This window comes from Pteropus alecto, unplaced genomic scaffold (genome assembly GCF_000325575.1).
Source record: "Pteropus alecto unplaced genomic scaffold, ASM32557v1 scaffold63, whole genome shotgun sequence".
NCBI classification, from domain to species: Eukaryota; Metazoa; Chordata; class Mammalia; order Chiroptera; family Pteropodidae; genus Pteropus; species Pteropus alecto.
The window spans coordinates 4,679,514-4,697,146 of NW_006434897.1; the positions used below are offsets into that span (position 1 = coordinate 4,679,514).

The 17,633-nt window shown below is 31.1% G+C and overlaps 1 protein-coding gene across 2 annotated transcripts in view; it reads left to right on the forward strand.

Moving 5' to 3' along the window:
- The window catches only part of GRID2 (glutamate ionotropic receptor delta type subunit 2), a 1,244,993-nt gene that overhangs the window by 985,049 nt on the left and 242,311 nt on the right, over nucleotides 1-17,633 (forward strand). The gene's annotated exons all lie outside the window — the stretch shown is intronic.

Below are 17,633 nucleotides of genomic sequence, written 5' to 3' on the forward strand. Positions count from 1 at the left end.
TCCTCTACCTTTCTATATCAGGGGCTCTGACTTAGGTTATATTTGTCATAGACATTTTTAGTCCATGCATTATTCAAATATCCAATAAATATTTCATCCATACTATTTATTTAAGTAGAACTTTGCTAAGCACTGCTTATACAATTGTGAACAATTGTGAACAAAAGAGCTTTTTTTTCTTTTTTTTTTTTTTTCCATCATTGAGCTACGAGTCTAGTGAGACACAAAGACATAAACAGACTATTACAATTATGGGTAGAAAGTGTTGTGGTAGAGATAAGCATAGACTGTTAATAGAACATTGAGATAGGGAGGCTTAATATATCTTAATGTGGCAAAAAAGGCTTTTGAATTAGCATTACATAAACACAGAAACAATTAACTATTTAAAGAGCTTGTTGAGTAAGAGGATGGGAAAAAGGAGATATAGATAAGCAGGATAGAACTTAATATGAAGAAGCTAAAGAGAAATTAGGATAGGCCATGCAGAACAGAGCTGGTAAAGATAAGGATGAAGATATATTTTTATTATGAAGAGTTTAAACTTGATCCTTAGGGAAATGATCAGTTATTTAAAGGTTTTAAATAAAGAAAGGCATATCCAAATTTGTAGTATAGAAATATTTTGATTATAGTGTAGAGAATAGATTGAAAAAGGGCAACGTGGAAAGTGAATCAAATTTTAAGAATGTCATAATAACGAAATAAAAAATTGATGTGGCTTGTACAAAGGTAAGGTGGCATTAGGAATCAAGAGAAGGATATCGATGAATTAGAATCAATAGAACTTGATTAATTATATAGTAGTGTGTAGACTTGTACTGAAGGAGGAAAATGAGGCAAAGTTTTATCCTAGGTTTCCAATTTGTGAAATTAGTATTGGATATTAACATCTTTTATTGAAAAAATAAACAGAAAGAGCAAATGTAATGGGGAAAATAATACATTCATTTCGAGTTTGAGGTATCTACGAAACATCCAAGGAGATGTTTCTAATGCTTGTTAGTGGTTTGCTATATTTGTCAGAAGCACAGAACATACATCTGGGCTATATATGTATTTAAAATACATATTTAGAAGATATTAGCCATGGAAGTAAGAGCACATAAAGTAGTTGTTCTCACTGCATACTGCTGATTGAGGATCATTGGCCCAGAAAGGGCCTAAATAGAGCCCTATGGAGAGGAATGAGTAGAGGAACCTTCAATGGTAATTGATAAGGAGTGATGAGAAAGATGTATCATGTACATATAGCATACTGTGGTATACACACCAAATGAAAAGCCAATATTTAAAGATGAAGAGTTTGGTCATCTGAGTTAAAAGTTTCAAATAATCAAACAAAATTGACTTGAAAGAAGTTCATTGGAGTTAACAGTAAGCTTCTTATTGGTAATGTTCCAGTAACTATAGATACTTAATAAATTCTTCTAAAACCTACCAGTTCTGTAGGTCAGAAGTTTAGACATAGTAAGGATGGCTTGTCTTTACTCAGTGATGTCTGAGGTCACAGCTAGACAAATCAAAGTCTGGAGATTGAACTAATCTGAAGTTTTATTCATTTCACTCACATGTCTGGTAGTCGATGTTGGCTGATGTCTGGTAGTTGATGCTGGCTGAGGGCTGGTAGCTTCTGTTTTCCTCCATGGTCTATCTTCGTGGGACAGTTTGGCCTTTCTTACAACACCATGGTTGATTTTTCCATAGAAATTCTTCCAAAAAGAAAGAGAAGAGTCAATGAAACAGAAGAATTTTGTGGTCCAGTTTGGGTATCACAAATTTGTATGATGGGTGAGTTCCTCTTGCAGGGAACGCCCGGGTTGTGCCCACCTCATAGCTTTGTTATGAGATTTAAAATGGTTAAAAATTGTGAAGTTCTTACATAAAATAGCTTATATAAATGTCACATAAATGTTTACTAAATCAATTAAAAATAAAAAAATTAGACTCAACAATAGATAGTTAGGCACATGAAAAATTGATAACAAGGCAAATTGCTTTAGATTACTGGCAAGATAATGGTAAATTCTGGAGTATGTGGAGCAGTGAAAAAAAATAGAAGGACCAATAATGAGAACATAAAGGAGAGAAAGACTAGAAAGTAATATATTAGTGAGAGAGAATAGAGTCCTTGATAAGGTTAAAGAACAGTGGAAACATCAGTGTGAGAGAGTTTGAAGTTTGTATTTATAAAATGGGACACCTGAGCCTAAAATTTTTGAAATGAGACCATAGAGGACAAGTTATAGGTATATGGATGTGGATTTCTGAGGTTGAGTTGGTGAAGGACTTCAAAGCTGATCAAGGGATTGAAAGCCCAGAGAATTAGATGGACCACCTGTAATGATGTCAGCTTGAAATGAAGAGAAAGAAAATGAGTATGTACCAAAGCTGTCAATAAATGAGAAGACAGAACTAGAATGTTGATAGATATGAGCATTGACTAGAAGTAGGTAATAAAGCTAGATGTAATCAACTTCTGTTTTCTTACTTCTTCCCTTTCCATCCAATTCTGTACATGGTTTTAATAACCATCAATACACAGATAACTCCCAAATCTACATCGCATACCTGAATTTTAGCTGTGTATATCCCACTGCTCACTAGGCCACTCTCCGGGTATACCAGAGACACCAAAAATTTCAACATGCCAAAAATTGAGTTTATTTTATGCTTTTAACCTTTGTAGCTTCTCATATTCTCTATTCCAATTGATGTATTACCAATCACTCAGACATCTAGGCTCAAAACTTTGAAAACAGTTTGATTTCTTATTCTTCTTCCTATGCCTATATTCAACTATAATCAACTCCTGTGAATTTTACCTCCTCGATATTTCTAAAAGTGGACATTTCTTTTTGCCTAAAGAGATAAGACCTAGATTGTTACCTACATGAGGCCTGCTTCATCTCTCATCTGAACTCTAGGAATCTTATAACAAGTCTTTTTCAATTTTGTCTCTTAAAAGTATATGTTCCACAAACTTGCATATATACCCAAATTACTACTATCATGGAGAGCTTACTACATAATTCCCTTTCTTTAGATATTTTCTTGGCTCCCCAATCCCACAGTTTAAAAATCCGAGTTATTCAGAGCATAACAATATTCCACAATGTGGTTCTTATCTAGAGCTCAATTCCAACCTCTTACCATTTATGCCTCAGATTTCATTGTCCAGTTACTACAAATTATTTTGTCCCTTGAATGCAAGACAAGACTGTGTCATGCCTCTGCCTTTGCTTCTGCTCTTTCCAGTTTCTGCAATGCCTTTATTACCTGCTTAATCTCTATTCCCACTCTGATTTCATACGACTAATTCTTATGTATCCTGTAATTCTTGCTCTGATCTTCTTTTAAAAAGTCTTTGCTGGGATTATGGACCATCTTCTATGCTCCTTAAGGTATATATATATCATAGTACTTATCAACTATATTGTAATTGCATTTCTTTTTTCATTTGTCTCCTGAGTTCTTTGAATATAAGGCAGTATCTTATTTATCTTTATAGTCCCTATGCCTATAGTTTAGTATCTTATACATATTAGGTGTTTAACAAATGCAGACTTATCAACTAAATGCATAAATAAATGCTAAATACTTAACTAAATCAAGCGTGGAGTTAACTGCAATATTGTGTTAATCAGATTATAGTTTGCTACTCAATGACCTGAAACTCACTAAACCAAACAGGAAGTTATTTGGAATGTCTCTACTGGTATATTTTACCAAGTTACTAAGATGAAAAACTTGTAAATAAGGTCTATGGTTGGTTGAACCCTTATTTTTGAGGATGTTGACATGCTTATGGGTTGGCTTTCTGATTTTATTCTCAGGTGGCCAAACTTCAGTATTTTGGAGCACATCCTAGAGAATAAATAAATAAAATTACTCATATGGTTAGTATGCTTTCCTAGTTATGTAAACATGAAGCAGATATCAAGTTATAAATATGTTAAGCACCTCTCAATCCCTACTGTGCCCTTAAATAAGATTTGCAGCCTGTAGGTTGATTGTACATTTGTGAAAATTCATAATGATGGATAATGATGAATTGCATATGATTAAATACTTTATCTTTGAAATGCTGCTATTCTTCCACTTGCTAACAATGAAAAGGTAAATTCATTAAAAGTTACTGAGAGCATCTTTACATTTTGATTAAAAATAAATTAAGAAAAGCCTCATAAACTCTATGTGAAAGAGAATCAATCAATGACAGTGTCTATGCACAGGCAATGGAATTGAAATTAATGATAATTTCCAATAAAAATATAATATTTTAAGAAGAAATACAGCTATTATTTCAAAATTATAGTCTTTATTGAGTCAGTAGACCAGATTGAATAGGGATAAAGAGGTATTTCATATGTTATTAGATAGATTTCTGAAAAAAAGATTTCATGGACAACGCAAAGCAGAAAGACATTAAATATATGTGAGTTGTTTACTAATGCTTTTTTTTTTTAAATCTGTAACTTCAAAGCATTCTGGAAAAACAGCTCAGGGAATCCAACTGTGCAAAAGCAGTATGGTTCTTTATAGAGATAAACTTAGTACATCTGTTTGGCTGGAACATTAAAGCTTGTGAATTAGGTAGTTAAATGCATGAATGAGAGATCAATTTTATGTAAGTTTTATTATCATTTTCTATCCTTCCTATCTCCATGTCTACATATATCTCTCTGCAATCAACATGCTTAAAAAAAAAAACACTGGGGTTTGAATTTTGGAAAACCATTACATTTAGTTTATGGACAGTGACTCTTAAAATCATCTGGACCATCAAGGGCCTTTATGACTTGTTCACACATGTGGTTGTACATAATTTTTCTTCTACTTGAAAAGGGAAATCTCAGAGTTCACCTCAGATAGTTTTGTCTCAGGCTATGAAGTATAAATATTAACAGTCATGTCAAATATTTGAGCTATCATATATGTTTACTTACCAGCAAGCATTTATTAGTACAAACTATATGCCAGGAACTGGAATTGCAAAAGGAAAACAAGGAATCACTTCATTAACTGGAAGTATTTCTTGGGTATACTGCAAGCCAGGCCCAACCTAGATGTTTTGAATATGATCATAAATAAGAAAGTTTTGGAGGAATATTAAGCACCATGTATGTGGGCCATAGCTAAATTGAGACCAAATAAACCATGTCTGATGAGAGGAGCAGACAGAATTATTGGAAGGAGTAAAGAAAGAAAAACGCTTTGGTAACTTTCTTAAAGATTAAATAGCCCCACAGATGCTAGTGATGAATGGAAAGGGAGTCTTTAGGAATAGTAGATAATAACTTGATCTTATTGAATTAAGCAGCAGAAGAGATTATTGTTGAGAGAGCATCTCTTTAACACTTTACACAGGAGAATAATTCAACAAGAAATCCATTTCAATAGTGTAGATATCAAATACATGGAATTTACCAACATTCTAGTCACAAAACCTCAAAGGATTTAAGCCTTGAAATGCAGTAGCTAAAGCCGTTCCTTTGTAATATTATCTGATATTTCACATTCAATTTGAATATAACAAAAACGATATTTACTAGTTCTGTTGTTTTATGACCCTAATGAACACCGGGAAAATAAGAGTAATTCCCAGTGACAGGTTAACTGGAGTATAGAGACAACTTTCTTTCTACAGTCTGTTCTTACAGATATTTATTCAAAAAGGCTCTCAGTAATTTTTATTTAGGTTTGAACAACATCTCTGTTGTTGCTAATTATGATTGGCAGTCCTTAACAAAGAGAGTGTCAAGCTCTCTGAGTGCTGTCACATCCACTTGAGAATTTCCCTATGCTGATTTAATACATGACAAGGTGCTCATTTTCTTTCTTTTTATCATCAGAATTCTTCATTACTAAAGAAAAAAAGTTGAACTTTTATGCTTTCACAGACTGTTCAAGCTCTTTTATTATAGGTATGGGGAGCAAGTAATTTGTGTGACTACAAAACAATGCCATGATATTAAGATGTGAATCCAGTTAGCTTACATCCCCAATGAAATGTAATGAGCTCCTCAATAATTATTCTATGAACTATATGCATGCAATATGCCCCCTGAATTTTATTTATTTTAATACCAACTATTCATGATTTGCGCCAGAAAATCCTTTCTCATGCTGAACTGAGCTTTTTGAGAGTTAAAAGTAATCAAGGAACATGAGACACAAGTCAGGTTTCTGCTTATAAAATGTTTACAAAACAAGAACTGGTATAAACAACATTTTCTAGACTACTCTGAACTACGTATAAATGCATACGATAATTAAAATCATTATTTCACTAATTAAATGAAAGTTTAACAAAATTTAACAAAGACATTTTTTAAAAATAGAAAGGTGAATTTAAGTTATTCTGATTTCATTTTTCTTTTTTCCCAAAATGCTTTAAGAAAACATTTTAAAAATTATAAATTTAAATGATAGAAAAAGCAAGTCCTTCAATAGCATTGACATCTTAGTAGTACTCAGTGTTCTTACAGTACCATATTACAATACCCTTCAGCTTAAGTAATGAGGACAGACATTACCAAAGAGCCATTTATTCTACATATGATTCAAGATTGATCAAAGTTAAAGTATTGGGATCAAGGGACTAGGTGATGGTAAAGACCATCAGTTTAGAATACAAATTTGGAAATTCAATTTTGTTTGGCTAAAATTCATTTTCCCCTTTCACCTATGAATAGGTAGTTAGAAGTTTTATAATACAGTTATATTTCAAAAAGTATGGGAAACTGACCACAGTTTCAAAAACAAAATCAACATGTTTTGTAAATTAAGACTTAGCATTTAACCTAGCTCTAAGATGCGTGCTTATAAGCCAACTATAGTCCACATCATGCTGAATTTATGATTCCCATCTCTAATTTACACAACTAATGGGTAATAAAGTCCTGTGATACTTTTTTTAAATACCCTTGAATGTGGCACAGCCTTTACTTTACAATTATAAAGCAGATAATTCAATATGTAATACAAAGTGTAAATTTACATTATATACCTTATCATATATATCAGTGTCTCTTATTTGTAAACTACATTTCTTGATGGCAATTGTTCTTTTTTGTATCAAGATATAACAAAAGACAAATGCATGACCTACTCTTTCACATAAAATGTAGACACATAAAATTGCTCTTTGATTTGTGGCTGTGACCAAAATTTATAGAATCTCTTTATATTTACAACTCTGTCTTTTAGACTCTAAATTAACAATCTGTTTGGGACAGCTACACAGTTTGTTCTGTCTTCTAGAAGTTAATGTTTATATCCATTGTTTAAGCTCTACTTTAGCATGTCCTACAAGTATTCTTCTGCCTTTACTTTTTTAAAATTCTTCATTCTCTCAGAAACATTTGCTTGGATACTAAATAAGAATTATCTATCTAGTCACAAGGTGAGTAGGACAGCATGGTGTCTATCTTCATGGAGCTTTCAATGTACACAGGAAATGAACTAGTAAACATGTAGCTCCATCATAGAATCATAATTATCATGCTGAGGAAAGCATAAGTCACTATGGGCATGGAGTTTTCATATACGTTGCTATTTGACACATTGTAATTAAGTAATATACCTACCAACTCATGACCAATTAAGAAAAGAACATGGTCTAAGGCCATGCTACCTTGAACAAGCCCGATCCCTTCTGATCTCACTGTGTGAAGGGAAGGGAAGGGAAGGGAAGGGAAGAGAAGGGGAGGGAAGGGAAGAAGGGAAGAGGGGAGGGAAGGGGAGGGGAGGGAAGGGAAGGGGAGGGAAGGGAAGGGAAGGGAAGGTAACACAGACTAGGAACCAATTTTTTACCTAGTGACAATGAAAGAAAGTAGTTGTCCAATTAACTTTCTTAATCTTTGCTTTGTGATTTATTGTCAGATTCTTAAATTTTCTTTTAGCTGTAGGATTGTATGATTCTATAAGTATCTAACTGAACAGCTTTTTTATATCTATCTGTGTTTTCTCGAGAGACGGCTCAGTTTTAAATCCTATAATCTAACACTTATTCACTGTGTGAAAGTGGACAAGTTTCTTAACCTCTAGGTACCTCAGTTCCCCAAATAATAATTATGTACTTCATCAGGTGTTTGAAAAATTAAGAATTCAGGATATAAAACACTTAAAACTGTGTGCATGACACAAAATAGGCACATAATATTATAACTATTATTTCTTCACCATTTTTGCAGGTCACAGCAAGAAATGGAATCAGCCACATTGTTTAATGTTTTATATACTCATTACCTCACAGAAAGTAAGCATTATGTTAACAAAGTATACTGTAATTAGGCCTAAGAAAATTATTAGGAAAACTAATGAAACAGCTAATGAAAATGCTTATAGTAAAAACCATATGCTAACAAATTCATTATAACTTTGTCATTAAACTAGATAGAAAAAACTATAAGAAAAATTTTCCCTATATAAGTACATCATTACCACATCTATTTGTAATAAACTATAACACAACATGGGCAAAGATGCAACAAATTAATGAACCCAAATTGAATAGAAATATAAGTTTTGACCCAGGATGCTTGTAATTTGTAGCTCTGTTTGTCTTGTTTGGAAAAATGTCTCTTCAGATTCTCTGCCCATTTTTAATCGATTTTTTTACTATTGAGTTGTATGAGTTCTTAATAGATTTTAGATATCAACCCTTTATCAGATAAACCCTTTATTAGATATATGATTTGCAAATATTTTCTCCCATTTAGTAGGTTGCTTTTTCATTGTGTCAATGGTTTCCTTTGCTTGCAGAAGGTTTTTTTAGTTTGATGTAATCCCACTTGTTTAATTTATCTTTTGTTTCTCTTGCCTAAGGAGATATATCAGAAAAAAATTCCTAATAGCAATATCAAAGTTTACTGCTTGTGTTTTCTTCTAAAAGTTTTATGATGTTGGGTCTTACAACCAAGACAAATGTCAAGGCACTTACCACCTATTTCTAGGAGTTTTATAGTTTCAGGTCTTACATTCAAGTCTTTAATCCATTTGAGTTAATTTTTTTGTATGGTATAAGGTAGTTTCATTCTTTTGCAATGTTAATAATTATTTGATATTTTAGTATATTAATAAAACTAAAAGCTATCTTTTCTATTATATATAAATATAATCTTTGTTAAATACTATACTAAATTTTTTATTTCATTGATAAAATGCCTTTAGACTTAAGAGAATTGTGAAATTATGATTTCATTGTTAAAATATATGTAATACTTATATTGTAAATACCTTTGAAATGTAATGCATAGGAAAGTTATAAATAATATAGGTTAGTGTTTTCATTATTTAACATTATTGCAGTACTGGAATGTATAATACCAGATATAGGGTTAATTTTAAAATGAAAATAATTTTCCGATAATTAGTAATATTTGTGACTTTGAACTGAAAAAAATCAAAGCACATGGTAGCATTCTGAGTTAAATTTGAAGACTATGCCAGTCTAATCTTCAAAAGGTTGATTCTAAATTAAAACCATCTTAGGTATTATTTGATTAATATTTATTAATAATTTAAAAATAAATTGAATTATATTATTAAAATTTTGAAAAGGAATAAAAGGCATTTGGATGTTTTTCAAAAAATTATTTTAATACAGTTTTGCTGAGAAAAATTACCAAGTTCCCAAAGCAGCAATCATTTGTTGCCTGGAATGGAACTTTTCAAAACATCTATATTTTAAACAGAGGTGGTCCTAGATGTTTTGCTTTTAAATTTTAGAATAGTATCACATCTCCCCATAATTATCTGCAAAGTCATGAAGAATTGTCAATGGCATTCTATTCTAACTTAGATCCTTTTTAATATCATGATGACTCTTCTTTCTAAAATAAAAGTCATTTTGCTATATCAGCAGAGACTGTCTGCAAGCACCATATTTCTGTACTATTTTTATATCATTCAAAGAGCTAAGGTTACTTGGTCTTTAGTCCTCTGCCTTACATCACCACCTAAGGAGTGTTATAATCCTCTGGAAATGCATTGCCTGGAGTGTGATACTGCTTAATAAATCACTCCATCTTATTTATCTTTCTCTTGACATATATCTAGCAGCAGGAGCCATTATCCTGTGACAATGTTAAGTTCTATTGACATTTTCTCTTAATTAACGACACCACTGGCTACAAATTTTACATTGGGAATAAACTTCCTTTATTTAATGCTATCATGAACAAAGGAGAATGTTAAGTTTGTCAGCATTTATTGTCATAATAGATATTGAAATAAGTGAAACATCATTGCTACTTTTCCAGAAAACCAGTTTACTTTGCTGAGAAAACAACAAACAAAATTTGTATTTAGAATCATATTGCATTATTTTTTTCATTAGACAAATGACCAATTAGGAAAATGCATTTTTTTCATTAGAGGCCTAAGGAATATATGAGAGCTCTATTATATATGTCTAAATTCTTTTGTGATGCATATCCCTTTAGCTAATTGAATGACTTTTATGTACCCTTTTATAAATTGAGAGAAACATTTCAGATTATACATGTTTTATGTACCTTAAAACTATTCCATATCCAAATTAAAAATCATTCATTTATTCAACATTTATTGAATGCCTACAATGTCACAGACACTGTTCAAACTCCTGGAGATACCTTCATGAGAAAAACAAATAAATATTCAGGCCCTCATGGAATTTATATTCTAGTGAAGGGAAACAGATAACAAACAATAGGCATGATAAATAAATTACATTGTATATCAGAACTCAAATAATCATAGAAAACGTAGCTCAAAGTGAGCTACGTTTTTTGAAGTATATGTGAAAGGGTTGCAATTTTCAATGGGCTCATTGAAATAAGCCTCTTTGAGAATTTGATGTTAAGCAAAAACCTAGGCTAGGAAGGAGTATGCTGTATAGATATCTGGGGGAAGGGTGGTCACATATAGGGAACCACATAAGCAAAGGGCCTTCTCAAAGAGGACGGTCAGAACAATAGCTTAGTAGCAGGTAAGGTTTGGAGGTCCATGCATTCAGGTGAGGGTGGCATTGTAGGCTTTGGCTTCCATTTCGAAGTAATGAAGAATCACTGGAGTGTTTGAAGCAGAGGAGTGGCAGAACAAAAATTTAGACAACTATAAATTGTTATAAAGGGCATTAACTGACAAACTATTTTGTGTCTGTTCTGTTTTCAAATTCTCCAGCATAATTGAGGATTTAATAATTGCTTCCAAAAAAATTGGAGGTTATATATTTATTTTATAGGTGTATGAATGTTTATCTATTTAGGTAGATATATGTTGCATACAAAATATCTCCATCTACTGAACCTTAAAAAACATTAACTCCAAGATCCAGCCACACTCTTTTGTACTCAGTTGATCAAGCAAATACGATTATCCATTTCAGACAGCATATCAACAGTAAATCAAGAGGTATATATTATTCCCAGCTTTATTTGTGGTGACAGCTTCTGAAGAAAACCATTCTCTTCTAAATAATCTTCTTCAGTGCTTTTGGAAAAGTGAGAGCAGAGAGAAAAGCAAAAGTAATGGCCTGCTCAGTTTATTTCTTCCTTCTCAATCAACCTCCTGTTATTTTTCTGGGAACAATAAATAGTATTTTACTAAAATTATTTTAGTTCTTTAATATAATATATATAATTTTAATATACTATATATAGTTTTTTTTATATCAAGCCAAACTACTAATAACATCTTTCTTTCAGAGTAGGAATAAGTCTCCTTGTTCCTAAATCATCAGGTATAAGCTTCTCTACAGAAAATTCTTCCTGTAAAGGAATTGAATTAAAGATTTTTCTTATTGCATTTATTTACTTGAAATTTACATATAGTTCCCCTTTATCTAAAAAGATCTTAAAATCTGCTAACATTCATAATAACACTGGATTATTTTGCTTTTCTTACAGAAAAATAAATCAGTAACATTTTATTCCCAATTTTTCTTGTCAAGGTCAATTCTTTGATTAAAGTTTCTTGATTTTTAAATCCACAGTCATTTGGTCACAAAAGGCCATCTGGAGTATAAGATTAAATATACACTAGCTTTAGCCACAGTAGGAATCTATAAACTCAGCGTTTTCCCCCAGAAAACCTTCCTTTGAAAATGATGTACTGTTTATCCACTGAGGCTATACTTAATCTCTAAGCCATAGGAAAAACAAGGTCAAATCTTGGAAATAGTACAACTTGTCCCCCTATAGTTGTTACAAATAGTTGTATAGACTAGTGACACTTCTGAAAAACTAAATATTTTGAAGTGAGCCTTTAATATTCAATCTTCTAATACAGGAAATGGTTCAGGTTAAAGAGTAAAAATTAAAATGTTCACCCTGATGTTTATTGATTTTTCATTTTTTCTTCTGAGCTAGTATTGACCCAGTTGACATTCTGTAAATGCTGGCTTGAATTAGGTTAAGCGAGTTGAAAATTATATTTGATGACCTGAATAATTCATTAAAAAGATAGCATTAAAACTTGCTTTAGTACCACAAACATATCTTTTATATTAATGTAAGATAATGAAGCTGGCCACATGCAATGTCCAACATGGACACTTTGAGTTGGAATGAGTAATTTTTGTGCTATTAAATGACATGGAATAAATATCTAACTGATGAACCAAAAGAGAATATGTTGGCTGAGAAAAAGTCATTCCTGGCACTAAAAGGCAATTTAACATGCATTTACACCCAGGCAAGCTTAGAAAATGAACAGTAATTGCAAAAGTCAAACTTGTAAGCTGGCTATGCTTACTTGTTTCAATCCAAGACTTTACTGCAATGCAATTTAAACCTCGAATCTGTGACTATCGGAGACTATCATTGAATTTAGGTAGCTTATCAACTAAAAATTGTAAATAATGACATAAGCACATTTCCAAGGTGTAGATAATTCCATATACCAAGCAAATACCATTATGAATATATGTATATATATATGTGTGTATATATGTATATATGTATATGTATATATATATACATACACACACATACACACACATACATATATATTACATATTTAAGAGTGTACCTCCTTGTGTGTCATTATCATTTAATATACTTCATAACACTGATTGATAAAGTTGAAAAAAATATTTTATATAATGCACAGGTGACAGAAAGTAACCAAAGGTAAATGGTTTTCAAAAACAAAAATCTACAAGCTACAGTGTTTTTTTGTTTTTTGCTTTTGCTTTTAAGTAGTAAACAGTCCTATAAAATAAACATATTAATTTAAAATTAGAGTTTTATATGTTTTTCCTTTATGATGCTGTTAAATGCAGCTTAATTTTTTAAATGATATTAAAACAAACCAGCAACACAATGTTTATTAAATATACATTTTTTGTGCCTAATTTATTTTACAAGTCTTTTGGCAATATAATTAAAAATATTTGAAATCAGAAAATTCAAAGAAAGTGAAAATGAGAAAAATTGAATAGAATAAAGATTAATCCTACTTTTAAAAATATAGATTTAATTTTTAAATTGCGACACCTGGCATAATGAAATAAAATGAAACAAATTTCTTAGAAAAAAAACTTTAAATGTTATTTTTCCTCCTTTTGTTTCTGTGCAGATATTTTTATAATCTCTCTGAAGGGCACTGAGATTGTGCTGATTCTTATAGATAGGTATATAAAAAAATAATAATGCTATTAACTTCAATTTTTAAACTCTCTTTTCATAAGAAAGACTTCGCCAATAGTGCTATTTTCCATAACCCACTAGTTTGTTTTTCTCATTTTTAATTCATTGTTGACTAAGTACAGAAAACAAAGTGATGCTAGGAATTCTACAGCAGGTCTGAGAGATTTGAAGCCTCAGATGGAGTTTTCAAGGATCCTTCCAGGCAGGCATATCTTTAAGTGCTTTGATCTAATAACTTTGATCTTCAATTTGGCATGTTATTGCTTATCAAGATGTTTTAGCTGGAAAACTTCCTCTTACAGAAAATGTGGAAAATTTAACCTTGAAACAATTCTCAGAGTTATATATTTTTTAAGTTTAAGTAATACTTTATATGCATCATTTTATACATTGTCATTTATTCTCCCAAATTTAATATTTTATTCATGCCGATTAAAGTTTTATCAGCAAATGATCTGGTAGAGTATAACTGTTAATCTCAATGAAAGAGTTGTGTTAGATTAGACTTTCTACTTATAAATTTAACAACATCATTTCATCCAAATAACTAAAGGATCTATTTAGAGGCAGTAGGAAGAAAGTCTTGGAGATTATAATGGACTGTTGAAGTAGACTAGCTAAAGTGGTGCTAGCTTGAAGAACATAAACCACCACCACAACAACAAATGTGGAAGAAAGAATAGAAAAGAGGGAATGAAATTGAAATATATGTGGCAAGACCTAGCACCTTAGTGGCTGTCAATATACAGAAATGTTTTAATATAGAGAGATATAATAATGGTTTCATCTTGTATATAATGTTTTTTTAAATAAAATTAAAAATATATCCTGTACACTGATTTATTCCTTTAGGTATTCTTTTGTAGCTTTATTTACTGTCTATATAAGAATCTACATTAAATATATGTGTATGTATTATAATTTGTTTTGCCAAATTCCCTATTATTTCATGTTTATAAAATTGTAAAAAATCATCCTAGTAGTTCAATATTTGTGTACATCCTTGGTCATTTTCTTAAGAAATTATGCTAGATATTCAGCTTCCAAGTTACATTATATAGATGGACATAATGTAGATATGTAGATATATAAGCTATAGACATACTTCTAAGACTTTGATACTTTCAGCCAATCATTGTACTATACCACATACTCATACATTTTATATAATAGTATATAGATTGTAATAGAATTTTAAAGGATTTATTTATGAAAACAATAGTAACATAAAGTAAAATTAAGCTTTACATTACTGTATTTCGCCAGATATTTAGAAGATACTTAAACATATTCGGACAGAGAAAATTGCTTGAACATGAAGTATGACTACACTACAACACTTAAAAAACACTGACTAAATCATTTGGACAAAAAGTTTAGAATCTGTCATTGCTAACTTAAATGTTAAGAACATAGACAAAAAGTAAATAAAATTAGCTCATATATTTATGTGCATTGCTGGTGTTTTTAAAAGTATAAAATTATGTGCATTGCTGGTGTTTTTAAAAGTATAAAATTATTCCATGTAATGCAGTAAGGCACTGCAATAATTTAAAATACAGTAACAAAATCTTTATACACCAAACTATAAAAGAGGGCTGTGTTGTTCAAAATGGTAATTTGGTGTGGGGAGAAGAAATTATCCAACTTAATAGAGAGAAAAAAGTAGCTGATCGAAATTTACCCAAAGTAGCTCATCTGATCACTACTATTTTTTATTTCATTTGAAAAAAATATATATCTTCAAGTTATTACTTCCAGAGCCATCAAAGGTTATTACGTAGAGGAGGACTCTAAAAAGTGTCCTATTAAACCATAAAGATGACGATCATCCAGTGATTAGTTTGAATTTCATTTCTTATATGCAAATGTAAATATTTTATAAAGATTCTGTCTTGGAAACAACTGAAGTTCCGTTAGATAGATGACTAGATAAAGAAGATGTGGTACATGTATACAACAGAATATTACTCAGCCACAAGAAAAGATGAAATGTAGCCATTTGTGACAACATGGATGGATCTTGAGATAATCATATTAAGCGAAATAAGTCAGATAGAAAAAATTGAGAACTATATAATTTCACTCATATGTGGGATATAAAACTGAAAGCAACAAATGAACAAGACAAACAAAAACTCATAGACACAGATAATAGTTTAGTGGTTACCACAGATAATAGTTTAGTGGGGGTGGGGAGATGGATAAGGTTAAAGGGAATCAAATATATGGTGATGGAAAGAAATTTAACTTTGGGTGGTGAATGCACAATGCAATATACAGATGATGTATTATTGAATTGTACACTTAAAACCTAAATAACTTTATTAACCAACGTCACCCCAATAAATTTAATTTTTTAAAACTGTTGAAAAGTTCGTTTCATTGTAGAGTTAAGTTTGTACCATGAGCAACATGAGAAAAGAAATAAAAAGGGAAATTGCAGAAGATAGCACAGAACTTAAATCAAATGACTGCAGTAATAATTAATAACAATTCCCCTGATAATATCATCATATAAAAACTTCCAGCATGTCTGTTTTTGGATAACTATCTGAATTCTCAAACAATTGCAGAGGTCCCTTGTGTATTGTAATATATGCATAGAAGAAATTTCTAAGTTTGTGAAACTTGGAGGAATAACAAATACATATTTTTTCTATTTTCAATAAACCTATGTAGAGAACCCAGGTGAATGAATATCCCTAGGGAAAATGGGAAATAAAAAAGTAACTCACCATTTTGTTTTTGCATGTAAAACTTATATGTTGAAAGTTTTATTCACCTGCATATAGCTCATCATGTCTAAGATTTGTTACAAAGTTTTTTATCAAATTAATTTAAAAAGAAAACATAATAGCTAATTACAATTCCAATAATTGGAGCTTATAATTGTTTAATGATTCAATAAAAAGTTTATAGCTCACTATTAAAATAGAGAATGACAAATGCATTTTTTGAGTTATCCCAAGAATGAAGTTAAGATATATAGAATTCCTGAGCAAGTCTGAGGAAAGAGATCCTCACCTACTTATTTTCTCTATTATTTATTCATTATTAGAATCTCGTGTCTTTGCCATATCACCTTCTTTCTATTTCCTTGATATGTCACATCTTTCAAGATTGTCTATTAGTTATATTGGTTTTGTTTTAATGTGATTGTTTCCCAGTTTCATTGGTCTTAGTAAATTATAAATTATTCCCAAGACAAAATAATGGGGATTTTTTTCTGTTTTATTGATATTTATTTTTTTATTATTTTATTAATTTATTGGGGTGACATTGGTTAATAAAATTATATAGGTTTCAAGTGTACAATTCATTTGTATATTGCATTGTGCGTTCACCACCCAAAGTCAAATCTCCTTCCATCACCACATATTTGACCCCCTTTACCCTTATTTACTTCCCCCACCTTCCCTCTGGTAACCACTAAACTATTGTCCATGTTCATGAATCTCTGCTAGTCTTGTTCGTTTGTTGAAATCATATGGTTCTCAACTTTTTCTGACTTATTTTATTTAGCATGATTTTCTCAAGATCCATCTATGGTGTTGCAAATTTCATCTTTTCTGATGGCTGAGTAATATCCCATTGTACATCTGTATCATATCTTCTTTATCTGATCATCTATTGAGAAGGACATTTCAGTTGTTTCCATGTCTTTGTCACTGAATAATGCTGCAATGAATATCGGGGTCCATAAATCTTTACACATAAATGTTTCCAAATTTTGGGGGCAGATACCCAGAAGAGGGATTGCTAGGTCATATGGTAATTCTATTTGTAATTTTTTGAAGAACCTCCATACTGTTTTCCATAGTGGCTGTCTCAATTTACACTCCCACCAGGAGTGTATGAGGGTTCCTTTTCCACCACAATCTTGCCAACACTAGTTATTACTTGTCCTGTTGATGACAGCCATTCTAACAGGTGTGAGGTGGTATCTCATTGTGGTTTAACTCTTAATCTGTTTTATTTTGTTTGCTTGAC